A 12,282-nucleotide genomic window follows, 5' to 3' on the forward strand; every position below is an offset into this window, starting at 1 on the left:
CTAGAATATAAGACATGATCTGGAAGTATATTTGTAAAACAGCCACTTTACCTGCATTAACAGGAAAGAGACATGGTCAAGTTTCTCTAGATGGGCACGCCCCCTTGTGGGGACTTCCTGACTCACCTATTTGGAATGGTCAGATGAGATTTGTGGTTGTTTCTAAGATATTCCCTGACAATCATTTCCCTCATTTACTAATATATATAGTCTCTTTAGATTTCTACAACATTGAAGAAGTGCAAAAACAGTAATATGTCAGATAAACTAACTCTCTTCTTTCATTATATCCTCAGACACAAGTTTATTGTTGAAAGTGAAACACAGTTTTGGACTATCGTGTTTGAAGCACTTAAATAATAGATTCCAACTTACCTTGAAAGACCACAAGACTTACAATTAAAAAATAACATATGTTTCTCTCTCAAAATCAGTATTAAAATAATCAATTAAATACTCATATTTTAAGTTAATAATGTTTACTGATTGAAGGCCCTTTTCTAGCCACTGTACTAAGGATAAAAAAAATTTTTTTAAAAACTGTTCATGCCTTGAGTACACAGAAATATGATAAAATAACCACACACAGTAATCTCAAAATGGCAAACATATAAAATAGATAATTCAACATGCTCTTACTAAATTGAATATTCATTACATATACTAAAGTAGAAGAGACACATATGTTCTTATCTGAGTGGCATTTAAGCTGGTCCTTAAAGAAGACTTGGATTAGAATTTCAGTAGTCAGATTAAGTGCCTGGTATTTTGTTATTATTTATTCTATGAAGGGAAAGAAACATAAGCAAACACTTAGAAGTGAGAATTTTCAGCAAATACATGAAAAATCATAGAAAAATGTACTCAGCAAGAGAAAAAGGTTAGTCCAAAAAAGAAATAATGGAAAAGTAGTTTGGGTCCAGGTTAGAAGAGGGCTCATGAAGTTAGGCTAAAACATTTAGGTTTTATGCCCCGACCAGCATGGCTCAGTTAGTTGAGCATCATCCCACAAAGCAAGAGGTTGCCAGTTTGATTCCTGGTCAGGGCACATTCCTGGGTTGTGGCCTGGTCCCTGGATGGGGCTCATGAGAGAGACAACAGATTGATGTTTCTCTCCCTCTCCTTCTCCCTCCTTTCCCTCCCTCTAAAAATAAGTAAATCTTTTAAAATTTTTTTTTTAAATTTGGGTTTTAATCTACAGACATTAAAAATTCTATTAAAGTTTATTCCAGGAAAACAACATGACCAATGCAGATATTTTTAAGGAAATGTATCTTGAGATAATACACAGGATTAAAGAGAAACATAAAAAGGCTAGAGGCAGACAGAAAAGCCAGTTTTGAAGATACAATCACCATATAACCATCATTGGTGAAAAGGTATGGTCTTGATATCAGTAAATATACCAAAAAGAAACAAATAGAAAATAATAATAATGAATACAGTACATGTATTCATTAAACAAATGTTTACTGAGCATTTAGTATAAGCCAAGCTGAGAAACCATGCTGAAAGACATATAAACCCTGTCCTTGGGGAACCTGCACTATATTAAAAGAGAAGGACATCAAATCCAGACAGGCTAGTAAGCCAGGACAGGCAGAATAGGGAAACTGAGAAACCCAGTTAAACAAACAGTTTGCAGCCATCTGGTTAATCTAGATACCATGCAGTTTTCAGCCTTCTAGTAAATCCTATCTTCCCTAAACCAAGGACCCTTGGTTTACACTTCTCTCCAACCAGAGGGTAAATAGCTAAAATCACCCTACTCAAGGAGATAACAGAAATCCAATCAGTGCCATTTGCCAACCACACCTAAGGACAGATGAAATTAAGAGAATAAAGCTCATTTTGGCACATCAGCATAAAGCTAATGAATATTCTATTGAGATCCACCCCTAATACCTCCCCTAGACTCCCAGCCTTTAAAAACCCTCAAACTGAAGTTCCCATGCACACTCTCCCTCCCAGGAGCACACCCTTACCTTTCCCTTCCCCTAGCCAGTCTTCTTCCCCAACAGGCATGCATCTCCTAAATTCTAAGGGACCCCACAAGGATAGCGACCAAAAGAGCCATGGGCAGAAGCAACTCATCCCAGACTAAGCCCCTGAACATGTTTCCAAGGCCCACTTTCCTCTGACTTTGCAGTGAACTAAAGTAGCCTGCCATTAACACTTCCAGAGAGCCAAAGCAACCCCACTTAGGCTCTCCTGTTGCTTCCTCTATCCTAAACCCATCCTTGTTTTACTGTCCCCAGTTTTAGTAAATGTACTCTCAAAAGTCACCTGAACTTGTGTTGTAAAATCTTTCCTGTACAAAGTCAAGAACCTAGGCAAGCCCACTCAGGGTCAGCTACCCTTTAGGTAACAAAATAACCACACTAAGAAAAGCAGTTGGGGCAGTATGACAGCTCAAAATGAGAAATGGAAGGAGGAGAGGCAATATTCCTGGGATCTGGAATAACAGGCCTTAACTCTGGAAGAATCTTTACAAACTGTGACCCAGAATAAGAGTAAGAGAGCACAAGATTAGAAAGAAAGACTGGCACCTGTGCCTGTCTAGTCCTACGTGCTCTGGTGAGGAGTTATACTTTCTTCTTAAGAGTAGCTGGAACTGACTTAAGAGTTTAAACAGGGGCATGACAAAATCAAGTTGCACTTTTAAATGATTCCACAAATGCTGTGTATAGAACTGACTGGAAGGGGCAACAGCAGTTGTGGGCACGTGGGTTAGAATGCTACTGCAGTCATCCAGGAGAGAATGAAGAAGCTTAAATCTAGACATGCTAAGTTAGGTTCTGATGAGTCTGAGAAGTAAAAATATATAATAAGCAACTGGAACAGTTGAGGGAATGAAAAGGGGGGCAAAAATATAAATTTAGATTCATCTATTCACACAAAGTCTCATTGAATGGGTGCTATGTGTTGGGTTCCTGTGGACAAGAACAATGACCTAGAAACAAGCAGGGTTGTCCAACTCATTTTCACAGAAGACTGCATCAGCCTCACAGTTGCCTTCAAAGGGCCAAATGTAATTTTAGGGCTGTATAAATGTAACTACTCCTTAACTAGGGTCAAGGAGCTTAGCACTGCCGCTGGGCAGAAACAAGGTGCCAGGCTGGATAAAACAAGGTGGAGGGCCAGATTCGGCCCACAGGCCTTGTGTTTGCCACCTGTGCTCTAGAGCAAGGAGAAGAGTTCCAGTTTACCCAGAAGACAGCTAATTGAGTGAAAGTTAATATAAAATTATTAACTGATGAGATCATGTGATTCCCAACTCCTCTAGAACACTGTGTTCATTTAAACAATAATTATTAGGAGGGTGCTTTTCCAGGCCCACTGTGACATATTAGGCAGAACAAAGCAATGATTCTCAAATGATGGCCCAATATCTTACCCATCCCTGAATATTCTGATGCAGTGTATTGAGAGTAGAGACTAAGAACCTGTAGTTGTAAAACTCTGCAGGTGAATCTAATGGTCAGGCAGGTTTAGGATACACTAGAATAAAGAATCTCTTAATCAGAGGACAAAGAGGGTTTGGATAAACTCCACATTGCCAATTATAATATATCAGAAAATTATCAAACTGGAAAGAACAATGGTAATTATCTGGCCCAGTATGCTGACTTCATTGCTGAGGAAAGTAAAGTCTAGACAGGTTCCATGCTGATCTAATGTTTCTGGGGTAGTCAATGGCAGACCTAGACTAGAAGTCCTAGTCCACTCTCAGCCTGTACTATTCCCTCCACTCCTTAAGAATCCTAGCCTCAGGTCTTGAATTCTAAAATAGTTCCTGGCATCTAACTATTTCTTCAAAATCTAAGCTGATTAGAGCATAAGTGGCCCAATCAAGCCCTTAAAGACTGTTTTCCTTCAACCTGATTAAGTATCAGTTCTTATCTTCTGATCATAAAACATCCTTGTTATTGATATTTGCTGTGTGTGTGTATATACACACACGTTTGTCTTTTCATGCATTGGTTTAATCTACTGGTCTTATTAGCTCTAAGTGTCAGCAACACTATGTGATGGGTCAACTCTGGTCATTAATGCATGTTAATATTCTATGAGAAGGTATTTAAAACTTCTGAATTAGAATCTGATGCTCTTAACATCACGGTCTGAGCCAATTCCTAGGTGGGAAGGCTTCTATCTGTAGTCCCAATTGAATTCCATTCACTAGAGGTATTTCCTGTTAGAAAAGCTACAGTATAGTGATTTCTACATAATACACAAGATCATCTGGGACTGTTATAATGATAACTGAAAAATGTTCTTTTCTCCCTCCACTGATTCTGTTAAACACTAAAATTTAAAGGAAGCTCTACAGACCTGTTCAATACTATAAATTGAGAAACGATTTATAAGACAATATCTGACATCAACTTATAACAGGTTACTTTCATTACGAAATAAAGACAGCGGTTAAGATTTATTAACTGCTCAATCTTGCTTCCATTTTATCACACTTACAACTTTAGATTCAGTATATATACATACATACATATATATAAATATATATATATATGAATGGCACAACTTAGTATGAGTTTAAGGAAGACTTGAGAAAAAACCCAACTTACTAGCTATTAAATCTTTGTATGAAAACTTAGATACCTCTCCTAAAAAGGCGGGGGAGGGTTTAGCTATCAAGGAATTCAGTAATTGGTAAGTTTACATGAAGTACTACAAACCAAAGACATTTTTGAAAATTCCTACCAAGTTATACTGCAAACGAATGCTGATCTTCAGACTCCATAACCTATCTAAACAAATGACTTCATGGTAAATCTAGTAATACATTTATTTAAGTCATTAACCTACCTAGTTATGTACATGTAAATTCTATAGGCTTATTCAGTAATCAAGGTACTCTTAGGTGAGGTAAATGTATTTTAAAAGTATTATTCACAATTCAAAGAAATCATTTCATGCAGAAGATACCATTTTACAGTATGAATGTTCAGTTGTATTTAAAAACAAATAAAGTATATTTCTTTTTGTAAAAAAGAAGTCAAAGAAAATACTCCCATTTACTCATATATCTACTCATTAACCATCTTCTTCAGAAACAGGACAAACCCCCAGACTAAGTAAATGTCTATAAAAGACTAATTACTTCTTTCCCTGCACACATAATGCACAGACATGTACACAAGTACAAATAGAAAAATCTGAGGAAAACATGTTGTTTTTCTGTGCATTTATTTTCTTTGATCTTAACCCACCTCTCACCCAAAAAATACAGTGATTTAGTATGATACAGTTAAGCGTTTACATAATAATTTCAAGATGGTGGATAAAAGGAAAAAATGTTACCCACAATATACTTCAAAAGAATAGAATATATTTATATGAAGCACACAAAGCAAGGCCCAACATTTCCTTTATGAAACATGTGGCCAATTTGATGTCCCTATATGGTGGCTAAGGAACACAAAATTAAAAGTTGTAGCATGTCTTTAGAGTGGTTTTGAACACACGACACTGTATAAACATTGCAAAATTTTCTAAACTTATTCATTAGAAATTAAAGAATGAAAGATATTCACAAAAGGTAAAGATCTGATTATCCTTTATTTCACCGCCCTATGCAAGAACTGCTTTACCTAAAAACCAATGAAATTAATTGAAAACTTAAATTACTTCATAAAAGTGGTGGGAGGAGGCAAAGAATTCTATGTACATTCAACTTTAAAATCTGTTATTAAAGAAAAAGACATGGAAACTATTTCAACAATATGCTTGTGAAAACTGAAGAGGAAAAAAAGGCCTGAACATCAAAAATGTTGAGATCAAACAATACCCCCAACCTCTTTTAATACTCTAAGAATAAAAGAGTCCCTCCGGTAATATCCAGAGCTAGCTGTTTGAAACTGATATTTATGAAATCTAGATTACAGTGTGAATTGAGTCTGTTTGTTTTCCCAATGTGTGCATCTCCTCTTTGTAGCAACTCAGTTAGTCCTGTGGCATAAGCTGAGAACAGCAATTGGCCAGTTAACCACCTCATTCCAAAATAAAGGTTTCTTTATTCAAATATAATAAAGATTTTATTTCTGTATCAAAACAAAGCAAAAATAAATAAATTTAAAACATGTCATCACTTAATCACATATACCACAAAAATTACTGATAAATGTTCTAACAACAAGAGTCCATGGCAATATAGCCAGGAGAGATCCAGAAGCCAATCTGTAGAAATTACAACAACAGAGGGGCATGCAAAACTGCGCAATGAATACTTGATAAACAAAACTCATGTTGAAGGAAACCACAGGTCAAATAGTTCTTCTTACTTTACAGAAACACAGTCCTCACTTTGCCTAATTCCAATCTACATGAATTGTAGTTACTGCAGTTTAGTTAAAGAATAGCATTTACTCAATAACGTGGTTCACATTTCAGCTACCATGGTATATTTACTATGAGTAATTGTATAAAGTACAAACTTCATTGCTAGCTCTTCCATTCACTGACCACTATTCATCATGATCAGTGACAAACCATGTCATTTCTTTCAAAGTTTGTCAGTGATGGGTCATTGTGCACAGACAGTAAAGCAAGAAGCCGTGCTTGCTTCCTCCTTGCCTCCTAATGATCAATCCATGTGACAGTTTATGAAAAGTGATCACTGAAAGAGGGAACTGGCCAACAAAGATGGAAATGAAGAAATGAAAAGTGATAACGCTGGAAATGAAATTTAATAAGAAATATATTAAGTTATAGAAGAAATGGTTGACCATGGGAATGTTCAACACTGCTATCATTTAAGAGACTCTAGACTAACAGTCAAAGGAACTTAGTGAAGACAAAGATATGAACATAAACAAGAAATGTAGTTGTGACAAAAAAAAAACGGAAAAAAACTTGACAGTAAGGAAACCATGGGAGATATTTTACAACATGGACAGAGGGAAGAATAAAACGTTGAAAGTAGATTCAAAATTAAAAGGAGTTTGAAAATTCACCATGACATAGAAAAATGCTCATTACGTGATGAGAAAGCAAGCACTATTCAAATTACTCTTGATAAGTTTTTACACAGAATTACAACACTTTAATTCTTAATGCTTTTAATGTTTTAAATTCGTGTACTAAATAAGTATTAGTTTTACTTATTTTTTTAGCTTATCTATGCATTTATATCCAACAGTAAGAGTTTATAATGTTCTGACAAAATAAAGGTCACAGAACAAGCATATTTTTTTTGACAATTAGACCCCTTTGCACAGCTGCAGCTTGTCCAGTCACTTTTATGGTCCAACAATACTATACAAGGCATGAGTCCATCTAGAGAGGGGAATGGAATGAAGAGTGAACAGCTACTATTTTTATATCACACAATACTACAGTAAATAGTAATCTTTTGTTTCTCTAGCATGTCTTCCCTCTAAGTCACAAAAAATAAGCATGGGTGAAACAGAGATGCCAATTACTAAGAACAGACAATTACTAAAAACTCACAATCATTTTTTAATATTATATCTTAAAATCCATATAGTCTAAACGTCAAGACAAAATGTGTTTTTATTTGATTTATGTGTAGATTAACAATCTAACCTAATACTGGTTTTGTAGTAACAAGAGACATGTTAATTGTGGGGAGGGAGATGAAAAAGAACTTTCTCCACTTATGCTACACACTACAAATTACACTCCTAATAACCTCTCTCCACCTCCTTTGACAACAAAATCACTATTTTGTACAGGAGGACAATGTATCCAACAGCAAGCCATGACCTACAAGATACTGTACTTAAAACAACCCACTTAATTTCCTGGGCTCCCTTGCAGCCAGGAATACCCATCTGACATGTGACAAAATTGTGCCCCTGCTCCACTATCCACCGCCCCCCCCCAAAAAAAAATAACTAAGAAGAAGCTTCTTGAGGGAGATTCTGAAAGACTTGCATTCCAGATAAAAAGTGACAGATATATCTGGCACTAATCTCCCCACTCTCATCTTCCACTCTCTCCTTCTCTCCTTGAATATAGATGTGCCATCTAGAATTTTAGGAGAGGGAGAGAAATATTAGTGTGAGTTAGAAACACTGAATATCTGTTGCCTTTCATATGCACCCCAACCAAGAGTGAACCGGCAACCTAAGCATTCATCCTTACCAGGAATCAAACCTGTGATGGAAGTTCCTACCAACTGAGCCACACCTGCCAGAGCTGGATTAACCATTCTTATTTTAAACTAAGTCAAATGTCAATGTCAAGGTCTAAGACTAAGAAAAACAAAAGCACTCTAATCTATTAAGTTAGCAAGCTGATTAAATATTTTTCTTGCATTAATTTTGATTTCTTCTACTACTATTATGATGTCATACAATTACTTTTTCAAAGAAAAACAAGACATATCGATGCAACAAAAATTTCTGAATTTATCTACTTTATTTTCAAGCTTTAAAATATTGATTTAGTCTACCCTTCCTCCTTTCAAAACAATATTTATCTCCTTCAACTAACAAAAAATGTGAACATTAAGAAAGTAGTTACCAAACTCTGTATTCTTTTTATTATATTTACATAACCAACTCACAGCTTCTTTTATGTAGCCACAACAAACAGTAGCACCAGGCCTTGGTCAATGCTGCCAAAACTATGCTTAAACTACACAGACAGGACAGGGAGAAATAAGCTAAATACAGGTTGATTTAGAAAATAGCTGTTTGGCCTTTGCTGTCATATTTCTAAAAATTACTACGCTTTCTCTTAAAAAGTATAATTTTCTGCCCAATTGGTTCATTATCTGGTCATCTTTTTCTTCTGGGAACGTGTTTTATTATCTTTACTTCTAGGCCTACCAAGATTATATATATACACCTACAAAACAAAGCCTCTGACTAGCATCATTCCCTAAAGGCAAGAGGGTGGATTCTATTCACTTTTGTAGGTCAATGTCACACACACAGTTTTGTATACATTACAGTTCATATATTCTGAATATTAAAAATATTTTTCTCTCACTTAAGATATCTAAAATATTCCATTTGAATCATGCCTGCATTCAACTTTCTACCCATCTCTCCCTACTTCCCCTGCCACCCTCTCCTTTCTCCATTACAAGATTCCACCCAGGGTAAATCACTAGGTAGCAGTTTTCTTTTAGGCTGAGTGACTTTAAAAATGAAGGCTACAAAAGCAAAGACTATGGTGTCTAAGTAATGACAGCCACTAAGCCTTTAAACATCCACTATCACTTCTGTTCCTTCCAACAGCCCTGCTGGAGAGAATATCACTATTTGCATTCAAAAGTAAGAAACTGAAACTTCACGTTAAATTACTCACTGAATTCATAAACTTAATTGACAATAGTCTGGTATCTTGACTCTTCTCTCTCTCTCTCACACACACACTCACACACACACACACACACACCACTCAATGTCAAATTTCTCAAAAGAATCATCTCTACCCTTATTCTTCCTCATCAACCTCCTACTGGTCTATAATCCGCTATGTCAGAGAAACTGTCCTTATCCAAGTCCACAGTATCCAGGTGCTAAATTCAATGGCCAGTTCCCTGTCCTCTTACTGTTTTCTCAGCAGCACTTGAACCAGATGATGACTGACTGAAATATTCCCTTCTTGGCTTCCTAGTAGACACTCTACTCTCCTGCTTGTACCATTGCCTCACTGGCTGTCTCTTCTTTTGCTTTGCTGGTTTCCCCTCCCAACTTCATGTTGAACTGGCCAAAGGTTTAGTTTTCAAACCTCCATCTACTCTCACTAAGTGATGAGCTTATCCAGCCATATGTATTTATTCCTTTTGCTGCCAATAATTTCCAAATATGAATCTCCCTCCTGACCCATGAGCTTCAGACCCATGTAAAAAACTTCTGTTCATCTTTCTTTTTGTCATATCAAGTTTTTTATGGGAAGTCCTCTTTAACAAATATGATGAGTGGCTGGTTTAAATTTTCAAAAGTTGAAAATTCTCTGGGAATCAAAAAAAAGACACATGCCTTAAACATTTTCTTTTATTTAAAAAACAAAGGTTCATTAGTTAGTCAATCTTTTCATATGAGACCAAAGCCTTTCCTTTGAATGTGGGCCCACAAAAAACTGTTCCATATCATCTTTCTTGTATAATCTACAAAACACTGAATTATCCTATGATTTCAAGTTTCATTTTATCTAACAAAGAACAAGCACATAAAAACACTAACATATACTCTGAATGCAGAGTGCGTCTAGATTTTTAAGACTTTTTTCAGTCTTCTACACCTGGCTTGATGATACTTAATTCTATAGCAATTTTTTATAAACCTACTCTACTTTTATAAATTAGTCTTCAACAAACAACTCTCTTAGTTTTTAAATAGGTAACTATTTTAAACTCAATATTCATTAGAGTATATGACACTTAATGAATTATGTAATTATAATGATAAAATAATTAGCATAATGAGGCATTGGGTGGCATAAAATTCAACTAAAAGGAATAAATGAACATGGCATGCTAAAAGATGAAGTATTTCGGATACTATTAACATCAGGTAACATATTTTATGGTGGAAATGGAAAGTACTGGTATTCCAAGTACATTAAAGGGATATGGGCTAAGAAAGTTCTTGATTTTTCACTTCCCACCTCTATCATCATGAAGCCATACCTTCTCCAGGCCTCCTCACACCACTATATGGTAACAGTCAATTACTAAAGCTAAAAGTTTCAATTCCTCTCTTCCTTACTAACATCTAAAGCATCATTAACTCCTGTCTTTCCAGGAACTCTCAAAATGTCTCCTAGATATGTTCATCTCTCTCCATCTCCATCCCCATTATCCACAGTCCAAGTCGTCATTAGTCATTATCTCCTAGCTGATATCTACCTTGCCACGATCTACCAGGTCTTAAAGGAGCTAGCACCTACCTACCTCTCCAGCTTCATCTCTCACCATTCTCCCCTTGGCACTATTCTTTAGGCACACTGACCTTCTTCCCCATTCCTTTACTATGCCAAATCCCTACCAGGGCCATGGCACATGCAGTTCATTCTGCCTAGAACACTATTCCACTCACTCTGAATAAACTCATGTCTTTTTCAGATGTCACTTCAAATGTTATATGCCCTCAGAGAGATCTCTATTGATCATTCTATCTGAAGGACTCTTCCTTTGAGACTTTTTTCCATCTCTGAGTTGCTCTGTATCACATCATAATAGATAGCCATCAAGAAGTTAAAAGCAGAGATGCGATGCTGTCTCATTCACATTTTCCAAAGTACTTTTGGGCTGCTATGTGGAGTATGGATTGAAGGGGGAGGCAAGAATAGAAGTAAGGAAGTTATGATTGGCTGGAAAAAAGTACAAAGGAACCAGAATGTTCTACACCTTAATAGGCACATGTGTTACATGGGTGTATACATTTACACAAATGATTAAATTGCTCACCATATACAAATTTTATCATAGGGTTTTAAAAGAACAAAAGTCCTAAATTTTCTCAGACATCACATGGGACATAAAAAGCCAGAAACAGAACCACACTATTATCCACTCTTACCAAGACCTCCTTATTAAAATGTCTATTTTCCTCCTAAATTCCTACTCTTCTCTGGCAAAAAAATTAAAACATTTAGACGAAATTTTTTATTCATTCTCCAATGTGGCAACACACAGGAAAAAATATGTCACTATGAAAAATGACTTATTATGCATTTATGTATAAGTAAACAATATAAAACTATGACAGAAGGCATGAACCAGTAACAATAAGATGTCAAAGCACATCAAATGACAGTGATGTGAGACAACCATCATGAACTCTGTGATAATGAACCCACAAGCCTGAGCCTGAGCAAGAATGTTGTGGTTTTCAACTTCTTTCTATCCCCCAAACACCTAAGAAATGCCACACATGGAATCACGATGACACACTGATGTATGAAATGCAAACAAAAATGTATAACAATGAGAAACAGAGATGTACAATTACAGTGTATAAAAAAGTACACAAATGCAATATACACATTTCCTTATAACATACTCTACTCCCTGAACAGCCATGTTAAGAGCCACTATCTAAAGCTTCAAGACCTGGATCAGTAGCCATCAATCACATGTAGCTATTGAACACTTGAAATGTGGTGAGGGCAAATGAGATACTGAATTTTTAATTTTATTAAATTTTAATTAATTTGAGTTTTAGAACATACTCACTTCAATTATTGGAATCACTTGTTATGTAAACTACTTTTTCAACTGTTATTTGTATGTGATAGAAATACAGACCAAATTATTTCCAAAGAAAATTTAGTGTCATTATT

General features: G+C 35.8%; 1 protein-coding gene across 7 annotated transcripts in view; it reads right to left on the reverse strand.

The window, feature by feature from the left end:
• Positions 1-12,282, reverse strand: part of TASP1 (taspase 1) — a 295,111-nt gene that overhangs the window by 168,179 nt on the left and 114,650 nt on the right. The window lies entirely within an intron of this gene.

Source organism: Phyllostomus hastatus, unplaced genomic scaffold (assembly GCF_019186645.2).
Source record: "Phyllostomus hastatus isolate PE091 unplaced genomic scaffold, TTU_PhHast_1.1 phas_contig_17, whole genome shotgun sequence".
In the NCBI taxonomy this organism is placed as follows: domain Eukaryota; kingdom Metazoa; phylum Chordata; class Mammalia; order Chiroptera; family Phyllostomidae; genus Phyllostomus; species Phyllostomus hastatus.